Source organism: Lepidochelys kempii, chromosome 1, assembly GCF_965140285.1.
Source record: "Lepidochelys kempii isolate rLepKem1 chromosome 1, rLepKem1.hap1, whole genome shotgun sequence".
Classification (NCBI taxonomy): Eukaryota; Metazoa; Chordata; order Testudines; family Cheloniidae; genus Lepidochelys; species Lepidochelys kempii.
Genome location: NC_136380.1, coordinates 259,897,098 through 259,909,722, shown reverse-complemented (window position 1 = coordinate 259,909,722; position 12,625 = coordinate 259,897,098). Strand labels below are relative to the sequence as shown.

The 12,625-nt window shown below is 46.1% G+C and overlaps 1 long non-coding RNA gene across 1 annotated transcript; it reads right to left on the bottom strand.

The window, feature by feature from the left end:
* Positions 1 to 780: 780 nt before the first annotated feature.
* Positions 781 to 2,866, bottom strand: LOC140906465 (uncharacterized). Its single transcript, XR_012157117.1, has 2 exons — positions 2,369 to 2,866; positions 781 to 1,378 (listed from the first exon to the last, which is right to left on the bottom strand). It is a non-coding gene; the product is annotated as an uncharacterized LOC140906465 (long non-coding RNA).
* Positions 2,867 to 12,625: the final 9,759 nt, after the last annotated feature.

The following is a 12,625-nucleotide window of genomic DNA, read 5'->3' as shown; positions in this document are numbered from 1 at the left end:
TGGGGCTATAGACGGAACCCATATCCCTATCTTGGGACCGGACCACCAGGGCAGCCAGTACATAAACCGCAAGGGGCACTTTTCAATGGTGCTGCAAGCACTGGTGGATCACAAGGGACGTTTCACCAACATCAACATGGGATGGCAGAGAAAGGTTCATTACGCTCGCGTCTTCAGGAACTCTGGTCTGTTTAAACATCTGCAGGAAGGGATTTACTTCCCAGACCAGAAAATAACTGTTGGGGATGTTGAAATGCCTATAGTTATCCTTGGGGACCCTTAATGCCCTGGCTCATGAAGCCGTACACAGGCACCCTGGACAGTAGTAAGGAGCTGTACAACTATAGACTGAGCAAGTGCAGAATGGTGGTAGAGTGTGCATTTGGACGTTTAAAGGGTCGCTGGCGCAGTTTACTGACTCGCTCAGACCTCAGCGAAACCAATATTCCCATTGTTAATGCTGCTTGCTGGGCGCTCCACAATCTCTGTGAGAGTAAAGGGGAGACGTTTATGGCGGGGTGGGAGGTTGATACAAATCGCCTGGCTGCTGAATACACACAGCCAGACACCAGGGCGGTTAGAAGAGCACAGGAGGGTGCAGTGCGCATCAGAGAAGCTTTGAAAACCAGTTTAATGACTGGCCAGGGTACTGTGTGACACTTCTGTTTGTTTCTCCTTGATGAAAACCCACCCCCTTGTTTGCCTCTAAATTCTCTGAAAGCCATCCGCCCTCCCCCCTTCAATCACAGCTTGCTTGCAAAGGAAATAAAGTCACTATCATTTAAAAAACATGTATTCTTTATTAATTGATTATAAAACTAGGGAGATAACTCACAAGGTAGCCCAGGTGGGGTGTGGGAGGAGGGGAGGAGGGAAGGAGGGAAGGAGGGAAGGAGGGAAGGAAAAGGCCATTTTAAAACTTCTTGAATGACAGCCTTCTGTTGCTTGGGCTGTCCACTGGGGTGGAGTGGTTGGGTGCCCGGAGCCTCCCCCGCCGTCTTCTTGGGCGTCTGGCTGAGGAGGCTATGGAACTTGGGGAGGAAGGAGGGCAGTTAAACAGAGGCTGCAGTGGCAGTCTGTGATCCTGCTGCCGTTCATGAACCTCCACCAGATGCCGGAGCATGTCCATTTGATCCCGCAGTAGCCCCAGCATTGCCTCATGCCTCCTCTGATCTTCCTGCTGCCACCTCTCCTCACGTTCATTGGCCACTTTCCTATACTCTGCTATTGTGTCCCTCCACACGTTCTGCTGAGCTCTGTCAGTGCCGGACGACTGCATGAGCTCAGAGAACATTTCATCATGCTTGCGTTTTTTTTTGCCACCTTATCTGAGATAGCCTTTGGGATGGAGGAGGGAGGCTTGAAACATTTGCAGCTGCTGGAGGAAAAAAAGGGAGTGAAGTATTTTAAAAGATACATTTTACAGAACAATGGCTATACTCTTTCACAGTGAACAACATTATTCACATTACATAGCACATGTGATTTTGGTACAAGGTCGCATTTTGCATCTTATATTGAGTGCCTGTGGCTTTGGTGTTAGAGATCACACACGCAGTGCCGGGCAACAGAATTCGGCTTGCAGGTGGCCATGGTAAGCCATAGTCTTTCGGCTTCTGCAACCTTCATAACAGCAGCGCCCTCCTCTCCCATACCAAGCAAAGCACATTGAGTTGGCCATTTAGTGCTGTGGTTTTCCTGTTAACATGCAGCAGCAGAAACCAAACTAACCCCCTCCCCCCATCCAATTCTCTGGGATGATCGCTTTACCCCTCCCCCCACCACGTGGTTGGTAATAAGAGAAGATCCCTGCTAGACAAACGCGAACAGCTTGGCGCCAATGCCCTCCCCCCACCCCCGACTGCGTGGCTAACTGCGGGGAGGATTTCTTTTCAGCCACAGGCAAACAGCCCAGTAGGAATGGCCACCTCTGACTGTCCCCTTAATTAAATTCCCCTATTTCAACCAGGTTACCATGAACGATATCACTCTCCTGAGGATAACACAAGAGAGATAAAGAACAGATGTTGCTTGAATGCCAGCAAACACCGGGACCATACACTGCCAGGCTTTGTCATGCAATGATACCAGATTACTTGCTACTAGCATGGCATGGTAAAGTGTCCTACCATGGCAGACAGAATAAGGCTGCTCTCCCCAGAAACCTTCTGCAAAGGCTTTTAGAGTACCTCCAGGAGAGCTTCATGGAGATGTCCCTGGAAGATTTCCGCTCCATCCCCAGACACGTTAACAGACTTTTCCAGTAGCTGTACTGGCCATGAATGCATCCCACGTCCTCAGGGCTACTTAATCATTAAAAAACACTTGCTTTTATAACATGTATTATATTTTTAAAAGGTACACTCACCAGAGATCCCTTCTCTGGCTTTGTTGGGTTGGGAGGGTGTTTCAGTCAGGATGATAAAAAGATCCTGGCTGTCGGGAAGAACGGTGTGCTGTGTGCTCGTCCTTCTCCTCCTCATCATCTTCCCTATCTGCAAAATCCTCAGGCATGGCAAAGAGTACTCTATCATCAGAGTCCATGGACAGGGGTGGGGTAGTGGTGGCAGCCCTCCGTAGAATTGCATGCAGCTCAGAGTAGAAATGGCATGTCTGGGGCTCTGTCCCGGAGCATCTGTTTGATTCTTTGGTTTTCTGGTATGCTTGTCTGAGCTCCTTAACTTTCACGCGGCACTGTGTTGCATCCCTGCTGTAGCCTCTGTCCCTCATGGCCTCGGAGATTTTTTGAAATGTTTTGGCATTTCATCTTTTGGAACGTAGTTCTGATAGCATGGATTCCTCTCCCCATACAGCGATCAGATCCAGTACCTCCTGTTTGGTCCATGCTGGAGCTCTTTTTCGATTCTGGGACTGCATGATCACCTGTGCTGATGAGCTTGCCTGGCCAAATAGGAAATGAGATTCAAAAGTTCCTGGGGCTTTTCCTGTAAACCTGGCCAGTGCATCCGAGTTCAGAGTGCTGTCCAGGGCAGTCACAATGATGCACTGTGGGATAGCTCATGGAGGCCAATACCTTCAAATTGCGTCCACGCTAACCCTAATTCGAAACAGCAATGTCTATTTCAGCGCTAATCCCCTCATTGGGGAGGAGTACAGAAATCAGTTTTAAGAGCCCTTTATGTCGAAAAAAATGGCTTCGTTGTGTGGACGGGTGCACAGTTAATTCGATTTAACGCTGCAAAATCTGACACAAACTCGTTGTGTAGACCAGGCCTGAGACTGAGCAGACCTGGACTGCTAGTCACAGGGTTCCTGGGCTGGAACCCAAAGTTGCAGGTGGGCCCAGGTTCCCCCTCCAGGTACTGGCAAAGTGGGACAGGACCTGGAGACTTGGAATGGAAGGCTGTTTGAGACAGCATTTGGACAGCTTATCCGGTGGGACTCTTACTCAGAAGAGGGGGGGGGACGACTATATAGTGACCTGGCCAGACAACTGAGTCATGAAGAGGGAGCACCCCAAGTCACCGAGAGACACAGGGGTCATAGCGTGAGTAAACGACAGAAGGGGGCACCAGATGGGACAAGAGTTAATTCCCAGACCTAGCGACAAGGAGGCATGTATGTGGTGAGTGGACCCCTTTACAGTGCCAAAGAGTTCTGTGGTCCAGGAAAATTGAACAGCAGCCAATTTCAAAAGCACTGTTATTCCTGATTAATCTTCTACTCACTTCATTAATACATATAGTGGGAGAGGTGTGTATACAGGTAATGTAACTGAAGCTTGCATGCATTTGTTTTTGAATGGCTAGAACATGTCACTTCCTTTAAATAGAAGATTGCTCTAATTCACTTTAATATTGCCTCCTCCAACAACTCCCCTCACTCCTCCCAACCAATTATTTCTTCCTTCTTGCCCTGGAGCATTCTTCATATCTAGGTCCTTGCACCCCACTGTTATAATTTGGTTTCCTCCACTCTCCTATTATTGCAATTGTCAACCATTTCTTTTCTTAGAATCATAGAATATCAGGGTTGGAAGGGACCTCAGGAGGTCATCTAGTCCAACCCCCTGCTCAAAGCAGGACCAATTCTTCTGTTACTTTCTCCTCAACTCTTTAAAATCTGTCAATGTTCACTCTCCTCCTGTTCACCCTGACGCACACTTAATCTGACCCTATTTCTAACGTTCCCCTTCTCAGAAAAGTCCTCCAAAAAGCAGCCCCCTCTTGGTTTCAATATGACGATATCCTAGACTGATTTCAGGCTTGGTTCTGGCAGAGCCACAACACAGAAGCAGCCTGGTGTAACGATCTCATCTTCTGCTGCTGTGGGATTCTTTTCTCTCTTCAGTCTCCTTCGCTAGTGCAACCTTAACCACTGAATTATTCCATCCTTCCAGAGATCTGCGCGGGTGTCTCTTGTTGCTGCTCTGTAGATGTCTTCTCTGGGTTTTTTTTTTCTTATTGCAGCTCCATTGCTCCGTCTGCTTCCACTCCACCTCTGCACCAGTAATTCCGCCAATACCCCTGCCTGCTGTGGAGGTCTAAAGCATCTGGGGCTGGCCACTATAATGGGCTAGAAGGACCTCAGGTCTCATCCTAGATGACAATTCCTATGTTCTGCCTCAGTTCAACACTTGATCCACTGTTCTTTTCATAGAAACACAGAAGTGAGAGGCCGGAAAGAGCTATTACACTGTCCAGCCCATTTCCCTGGGGCACAACACATTTTCCTGTTTTAAATGTCACAAGCAGTGGAATCTCTATGCATGACACATCTCACAGCCAGGAAGCGCATTAGACTATTTAGCTAAAATCTTCCTTTTATTTCATCTCTTTACTCATTTACAAGTCCCTAGCCGATGTTCTATTTTAAATAAATCTTATCCCTCTTTGAGATCTACACCTTTCATACTGTAGGCTCTTACAGCTCAAGTCTCTGAATACAAGTTGCAAAATCTTCCTCTTGTTCATTACATTGGAAACTGTCCATATTGCCATATATAGCCATTTTATCTTTTCTCTCTTCCTCTTTTTTTTTTTAAATCCCATACTTGGTGCCAGTTTTCCCTGTTATGTTCACAGCATATACACAGAAGTTAGATAAAAACAAATACTTTTGCTGGAAGGTTGCAATGTAATACTACTTTATTTCTCAGACTTCAGAAGGATAATACCCCAAAACACAGAGAACCGGCTGTTCCCAAGCAGAGAGGCACAACTCTCTCCCACCTTGCTTGCTGTCTCTTGCTCCCAGACACTTCTTTACAGAGCCCCCTCACCTGTAAGCAGGACCAGGAACACCCCACCCCAACCCCCACTCTTAAAGAGATAGCTTGCAATTCCAAGAGTCCTCAGTACACCACAACCTTGTTCCCTGTCAGTTGTTGCTAAACCAAGCCATCTGTACTTAAAAAAAAATAAAAAATAAAAAATCAATCCTTCAAGCCCTCTGAGCATTTTCACTTCTCTGAACTCCCTCCAGCTTGTCTCAGCTGTCTGGTAATGAGGAGTGCAGAGCTGAACACAATCTTCCAGGTGTGGTGGCATCAGCCCTGTGCCGAGACAGGCTGTTACCTCCCAGCTCTGTGATATGTCTCTATGCATGCAGCTCAAAATTGCACTGAGCTTCTCTTTTGACATATTGCTTAGCAACCTCTTGTCTAACTTACTGTCCATTAGTACCTATTGGTCTCTTTCAGCATTAGCCAGACATCTAAAGTGCTTTGAGATAGCTAGATGGAAAGCGTTATACAGCGGATAAGTATTAATTATTACTCTTTCCCAGGATTCACCCTCCCACTGAATATCTGTGTCAAAATCCCCGTCCAGACCTTCACATCTTCTTGCCTTGACTTTCTTCTCTGTTGCTTCCTCAAGATCCAGATTTCAGAACGTTGCTCCCCAACTCTTCCCATAGTCAGAGAATAGTCACCACACCACTCTTGCACTCGAACAACTCCTCTGGCTTGCCTTTCATTTCATAATCCAATTCAGAGTTTCCCCCTGTTTTAGACTTGCTCTCTCATCACTTTTCTACCCTTTTCTGATAATAAAGGTGAGGCACTACCAGAGACTGAGATGTCAGAAGAAGAGGTGATGGAACACACTGATAAGTTAAAAACCAATAAGTCATCAAGCCCGAGTTGTATACATCCAAGAGGTCTGAAGGAGCTTAGAATGAAGTGGCTCAGCTGCTAACAAAAAACAAGCAATCTCTCATTAACAACTACAGTACCAGAGGATTGCAGAGCGGCAAATTTTGCACCTATGTTTAGAAAAGTCTCTAGAAGAGATCCAGGGAATTATGGACCAGTAAGCCTTACATTGGTCCTAGCAAACTGGCTGAACTGCTAATTAAAAACAGAACAAAACAAAACATCAGGAAGATCATGATTCTGCAAAGGAAAATTGTGTCTCACTAATCTTAGAATTCTTTAAATGTGTCAAAATAGGGGATAAAGGAAAACTGGTTGATGTAATTTATGTATGTTTCCAAAAGGCTTTTGAAAAGCTCTCCCACAAAAGGCTGGTTACCCAATCTCAAAAAGGATATTGCAGAATTAAAGGGGGTTCAGAGAATGGCAATGAAAATTATCCAGGGCCTGAAAAAGAGATGAATGACAAGAAAGAAGGAAAAGATTGGGATTGTTACCCTTAGAAAGGAGACAAATAAAATGGGACAACATGACAGAAATCTATGAAATAGTGACTGGCATCAAGGAGGTAGAGCAGAGCTTCTGTTCTCTCTGTCTCATCACACAAGAGCAAGGGGGCATGCAATGATGTTAAAAGGTGGCAAAATCAATATGCTTTTTCATACCATGTGTATTTAAACTGTAGGACCTGTTACAACAGGAGATCATTGAGGCCAAAAACATAGCAAGATTCAACAAGGGGTCGGACATTTATAGCAGTTAATACTAACTCATTTTAGAAGGGATATATCTGGTGTCGGTCACTATTGGAGACAGGATACCGGACTAGGTGGGACATGGGTCTGATCCAGCATGGCAAATCCCTCCTTCCTATATTCATGCTCTGACTTATTTAATAGGGAGCAGCGGGTACAGGCTTCTCCTTACAGCTCTGCAAATGTGCCCCAGCGCTGACCTGGAAGGACCACGCTTAGAGCAGAGAAGGCAGCTCAGTTCCACGACCATTAAAAATCTCAACTGAAAATGCCTCTCTCTCTGGCTTTTTGCCTGTTCATTTCCCCTCCCCTTGCAATTATTAAATTTTGCATTTGTATTATTCCAAGTAACTCAGTTCCCTGTATTTTGGAAATACAACTATTACAAAGAATACTAAATAAAATGGTATCATATTGTATGAGTATATCTGACAAACTGTGCTTGTAATCGGGGGGAGAGAGTGTGCATGTGATAGAGGAAATACTAGCGGGGGAAGCAAGAGAGGGTGTTTGGACTGAAATGATCAGATTGGAATGGTTTTGGAACCACAGCTTGTATCACTTCAACGTGAAATCCCCAGAGAGACCCTCTAGGCTGATGGGCATCACAGCAGCTTGGTCATTGCTGTCACAAGCAGAATTCTGTGCCAGTGAAGGAACAGCAGAGATGTACGATGCAGAATGCTCCCCCCCGCCCATATCACGCTCTTCCCACTACCAGGGAAAGGGCCTGTAGCCCTTGTGGCTCTTGGCAATTCTCCATGGCTTCCATTTCGCATTTCAGAAAGAGGGCTTGGTGCAAAAACTATAAAATTATTTTACTGTCCCCTGCTTTGAGTAGGCAAAGGATTTTACTGCGCACAGGTGTGCGTGGTTAATTAAAAGCAAGTGGCCATGCCCAGAAAGCAGCACTTCAATTTTTGTAAATAGCTGGCATTAAAAATAATCACATGCAGTTATCAAGTCACAGAGCAAGGTGTGTGTGTAATGCTTCCACCAGGGTTGTGTGTACAATGCGATCATGCAGCCCCACAAAGACACAATCTCCCTTCTTGTCAAGGTGCCAGGTGAATCTCCATTTGTGCTGGACGTGCTGCTCTCCTTCTCCACACTTTAGGAGCTGGGGAAGGCGGCACAGAAAGAAGAATGCCTGAAGCTGAACTCCCATGGAGCAACTGAGCTTTAAGCTCTCTCCGCACCCTGGAAATGGTTGGTGTCACATTGCCCCCTATACTGGGGAGCCTCCCCCCACAACAATGTCTTAAGATGCAGAATAATGTCTGTGTAACAACACTCTAAAGACGGACACACCATGTGGATGTGGGATAGAGAGCAGTGCCATATCCTCCATTATTTTGAGAATTCTAATCATAGAATCATAGAATATCAGGGTTGGAAGGGACCCCAGAAGGTCATCTAGTCCAACCCCCTGCTCGAAGCAGGACCAATTCCCAGTTAAATCATCCCAGCCAGGGCTTTGTCAAGCCTGACCTTAAAAACCTCTAAGGAAGGAGATTCTAGCACCTCCCTAGGTAACGCATTCCAGTGTTTCACCACCCTCTTAGTGAATAAGTTTTTCCTAATATTCAATCCAGCAACATGATTAGGATGTCTCAATGGCGGACTACCCCCCCCCCCCAGTAAAACTCCCCTACTCCCTCTAGCACTGCAGATCTCTATTCCTAATAGTCACTGCTCCTCCTCCCGGACAACCCCTTCCTCCCAACTAATATCACCTGCACCTGCCTGCAGCCCACTTTCCTCCACACTTATGCCAAAGCTCCTCTTATGGAGCAATTTATCACCCACCCAATTTTGTCTATGCCATAGCAGACTGTGTAAAGCAAGAGGCTCTTCCACATACACCATACCACTACACATGTACTACGTGGCAGACATTACACCTAGATATAATTTAGGTATAATGTGTGCCACACAGTACATGAGGCCTTGCCTTTAATGTTGGAGTACACAAGGTCTCATCTCCTCCTCCCTGGTATGATACGTATATGGCACGGTTCCCACAACTCCAGTCTCCAAGTTTCAAGAGAGGGATTACTCTTAATTTCTTGAAGTCAATTCAGGGTACAGCACAAGCCCCACAGGTCCAGCTTCTTAGACGTTTTCTCCAGTTCCCACAGTCTCAGTTCCCAGTCTAGCTCAAGACTTCCTTTCTAGAATCCTCCCAAACCTCTCTAATCACGAATGTTTTATAACCCTGAATTCAAATGAAGGGATACTCCGCTTGCCATTCTGAATGGCTGCTTCCCACATGCTCTTTTGACTTCTCTTGCTAAGTTTCCACTCTATTTCCTCCACATTCAGGCTGCATAGAAAATGCCCTCTCATTCACTTACAGCGTAAGGTGCATACAGAGATAAATAAGTCAGACCCAAATTTGCACTGCACATCACCACACCACCCACACAAACTAGTAACACAAATAAAAATGTTACCAAAGGTCCCATTTTCACTAACTGAAAGCACAACTGCTCACTTGGGGATGGTGAGAGCTGCACATGCGGAACCAAACTTCCGTTGTCTGCATGGAATAGCTGTCATACCACATTAAGATTCTGAATTTAAAGGCACAAAAGTGAAGGGATTCCAAATATAAGGTCCCCACAGCAACATTTTCTCAGCCACATTGGCTATAATTGACCAGATACAAATTATTTGATTTTAAGGCCAAAGGGGCCGCTGTGATCATCCAGTCTGGATTCTACGTAGCACAGAATTTCACCTAGTGATTGCCGCATCCAGCCCAGAGAGTCCATGGAGTCACCCCAGGCATGAATCTTGCCTTATATGGTAAGCCATTCATTTTAACTGGCTCCAGTACTTTCAAATACTGCATCCGCAATGTGTCCGAGTTAACATGGCTATATGGAAGATACCACAACTGTGATATTTGCTTATTTTGGGTGTTGCAATTTTCAACTTAAACGTAACGTGAACAGTGTTTGCACAGAGCTCCTTTGTGTGGTATTATCTCAAAGAGAAAGTGACCATTCACCTGACTCCGTCCAAGCAGTCAAATCTTCCCACCCCTCACTAGTGACAAGACCCTGACCTCTCTCCCAGCTGCCAAGCCTTTCTCCACTGGTGCTAAACCACCGGCTCCCCTGTAGAACCCCTCACTGCTTTGCTGAGCCTAATTTGATCCCCTCTCCGTTGCCCACCATTCCCTCAGGGGTAAGTCTGTCACATATTCCGCATCCCCTCAGGACCAAGTGCCCTGAATGATTCCAACACATAGTCCAGTTGGAGATTAGAATGGGATGCATCATTGAATAGGTTTTAAGCCCAACAAAGGTTAGTTTTTCTTCTCAAACCAGCAGCCCCATTTCCCTCCCTTTCCTTCTCCCATCTCAGCCTCCCGCATCCCTTCCAGCTCAGCCAGGCATTTAGCACCAATGGATATCTTGCATTTGAATAACTTTGATGGCTTTGCAAAATTAACCCTATTCCTTCATTACTAAGAATCAATAAAGCAACTGGAGGGAATATTCCTTCCCCTCATCCTTCATGCCAGCATAACCCCTGACCCCCATTTCCTAAGCACAGATGCTCTTATTCTCTTACTCTCATTTATAAGATGTAGTTCAACCACTACTATTTCTCCTCTAGGATTTGGCAGCCTCATTCTCCTGCCAGCCAAGGGAGAAGTTTCTCTGAACAGAAGCAGCTTTCATAGTCCCATCACTTAGCCCAGCTATAATCATTTTCCTAAACCCAGGGTGGATTTTAGTGCTCATGAGGGGTTGGGATTGATAAACCTGGGTCACCCCAAAACCATGCACAAACCTTCTTTGCACACACATGCACACCCACTGGAAGATAAACTAATTTTTGACCTCATTCCATCCAATTAACCTGAATTTCGCACATTCTTGCAAAGCAATTGCCTTAGTAAGCCTGCTGGCCTTTATCTTGTGGCTATGTTATAACTATGCTGCCCTAGAAAAACAGAAAGAAAGAAAGAAAGACAGGGAGAATAAAAGGGAGGAAGGGAAGGGGGAGAGAGAATAAAGCAGAATATGAAGAAGGAGGAATAGGAAAGTACCATGGTTACAATTTTCTTACCCAATTTACATTTGTTAACACAACTGTTTAGTTGTTTCATCCCTTCCCTCTATCTCTTCTCTGTCTGTCTAATTGTCTGTCCTTAGATTGTGAGCTCACTGCGACAAATATTACACCTTTTTCTGTTTGGAAATCACCCAGTACACTGTGGGTGCCTGAGGCCCCATATTCAGCAAAGCACTTTAGCGCATGCTTAACCTTATGCACATGCTTAAAGGCATGGGTGGTGCATAAATCTCCAGCTGGAGCAGGCTAGTCCCCAGCCCTGCCCCTTCTGCCCGAGGTCCCACCTCTTCGGCTCCCCCGGCCGGAGCCCAGAGGGCCCCCCCCCACGGCCACCAGCCCCTGCCCCAGGCTAGCGCCCCCAACCCAGCACACCAGGATGGTGGGTGGCACGCCCCCCCACCCCCTGGAGCACTGGCGGCTTGGCCCTGGCCCCCCCCGGAGTGCCACACAGGGGGAGCTGCAGAGAGGGTCTGGGGGCAGAGCGTGGGCGGGGCCATGTCTGGCTGTGTGGGGAGGAAGAGCCTCCCCCGGCCTATGATACCCACGGCTCATGCTTAAAGGTAAGCATGTGGTAAAATACTCTGCTGAATCAGGGTCAGAATGAATGTAAAGAGAGAGGAGCATATGAAGGGTAAGAGATGAAGGTGGAAAAGACGGGAAAGCAGAATGAGGAGAAGATGAGAGAAAAAGAGGAGGAAGAGGAAAAAAGAAGTGCCAGAAAGAAAGGAGCTATAGATTGGGATTGGGAAATGGGGAAAGAAAGGAAGTTTAGGCTGAAAGAGGGAGTGAGGAAAAACTTGAGTGAAAATACAGGAGCAACTGGAGCTGGTAAAACACTAGCACAGGTTGAGATAAGACCCATCCTGGGCTGCCCCTCCCCACAGTGCCCAGCACAATGCAAGGGAAACTGTCTCTTGCTCTGTGTTTGCAGTGACTAGCACCGTGGAGGACCCAATTGCAGCTCAGGCCTTTAACCATCCCCATAATACAGATTAATAAATGGATAACAACAATGATGATATATCAGAGAGAGAGAAGAGGGAAGAGAGTACATTAGCTGCTGCCACTCAAGAAAGAAATCTTGGAGTCATTGTGGATAGGTCTCTGAAACCATCCACTCAATGTGCAGCCGCAGACAAAACAGTGAACAGAATCTTGGGAATCATTAGAAAGGGAATAGATAGGAAGACAGAAAATAACATACTGCCTCTATATAAATCCATGGTACGCCCACAGCTTGAATACTGCATGCAGATCTGGTGGCCCCATATCAAAAAAGATATATTGGAATTGGAAAAGGTACAGAAAAGGGCAACAAAAATGATTAAGGGTATGGAACAGCTTCCATATGAGGAGAGATTAATGAGACTGGGACTTTTCACTTTGGAAAAAAAACAACTAAGGGGGGATAGGACTGGTTTTGAGGAAGTGTTATTTACCCCTTCTCATAACACAAGAACTAGGGTCACCAAATGAAATGAATAGGCAGCAGGTTAAAAACAAACAAACGGAAGTACTTCTTCACACAACGCACAGTCAGCCTGTGGAACTCTTTGCCAGAGGATGTTGTGAAGACCAAGACTATAACAGGGTTCAAAAAAGAACTAGATAAGTTCATGTAGGTGTAAGCAGTGTCAGGATGAGCTCCACCCTGACATCT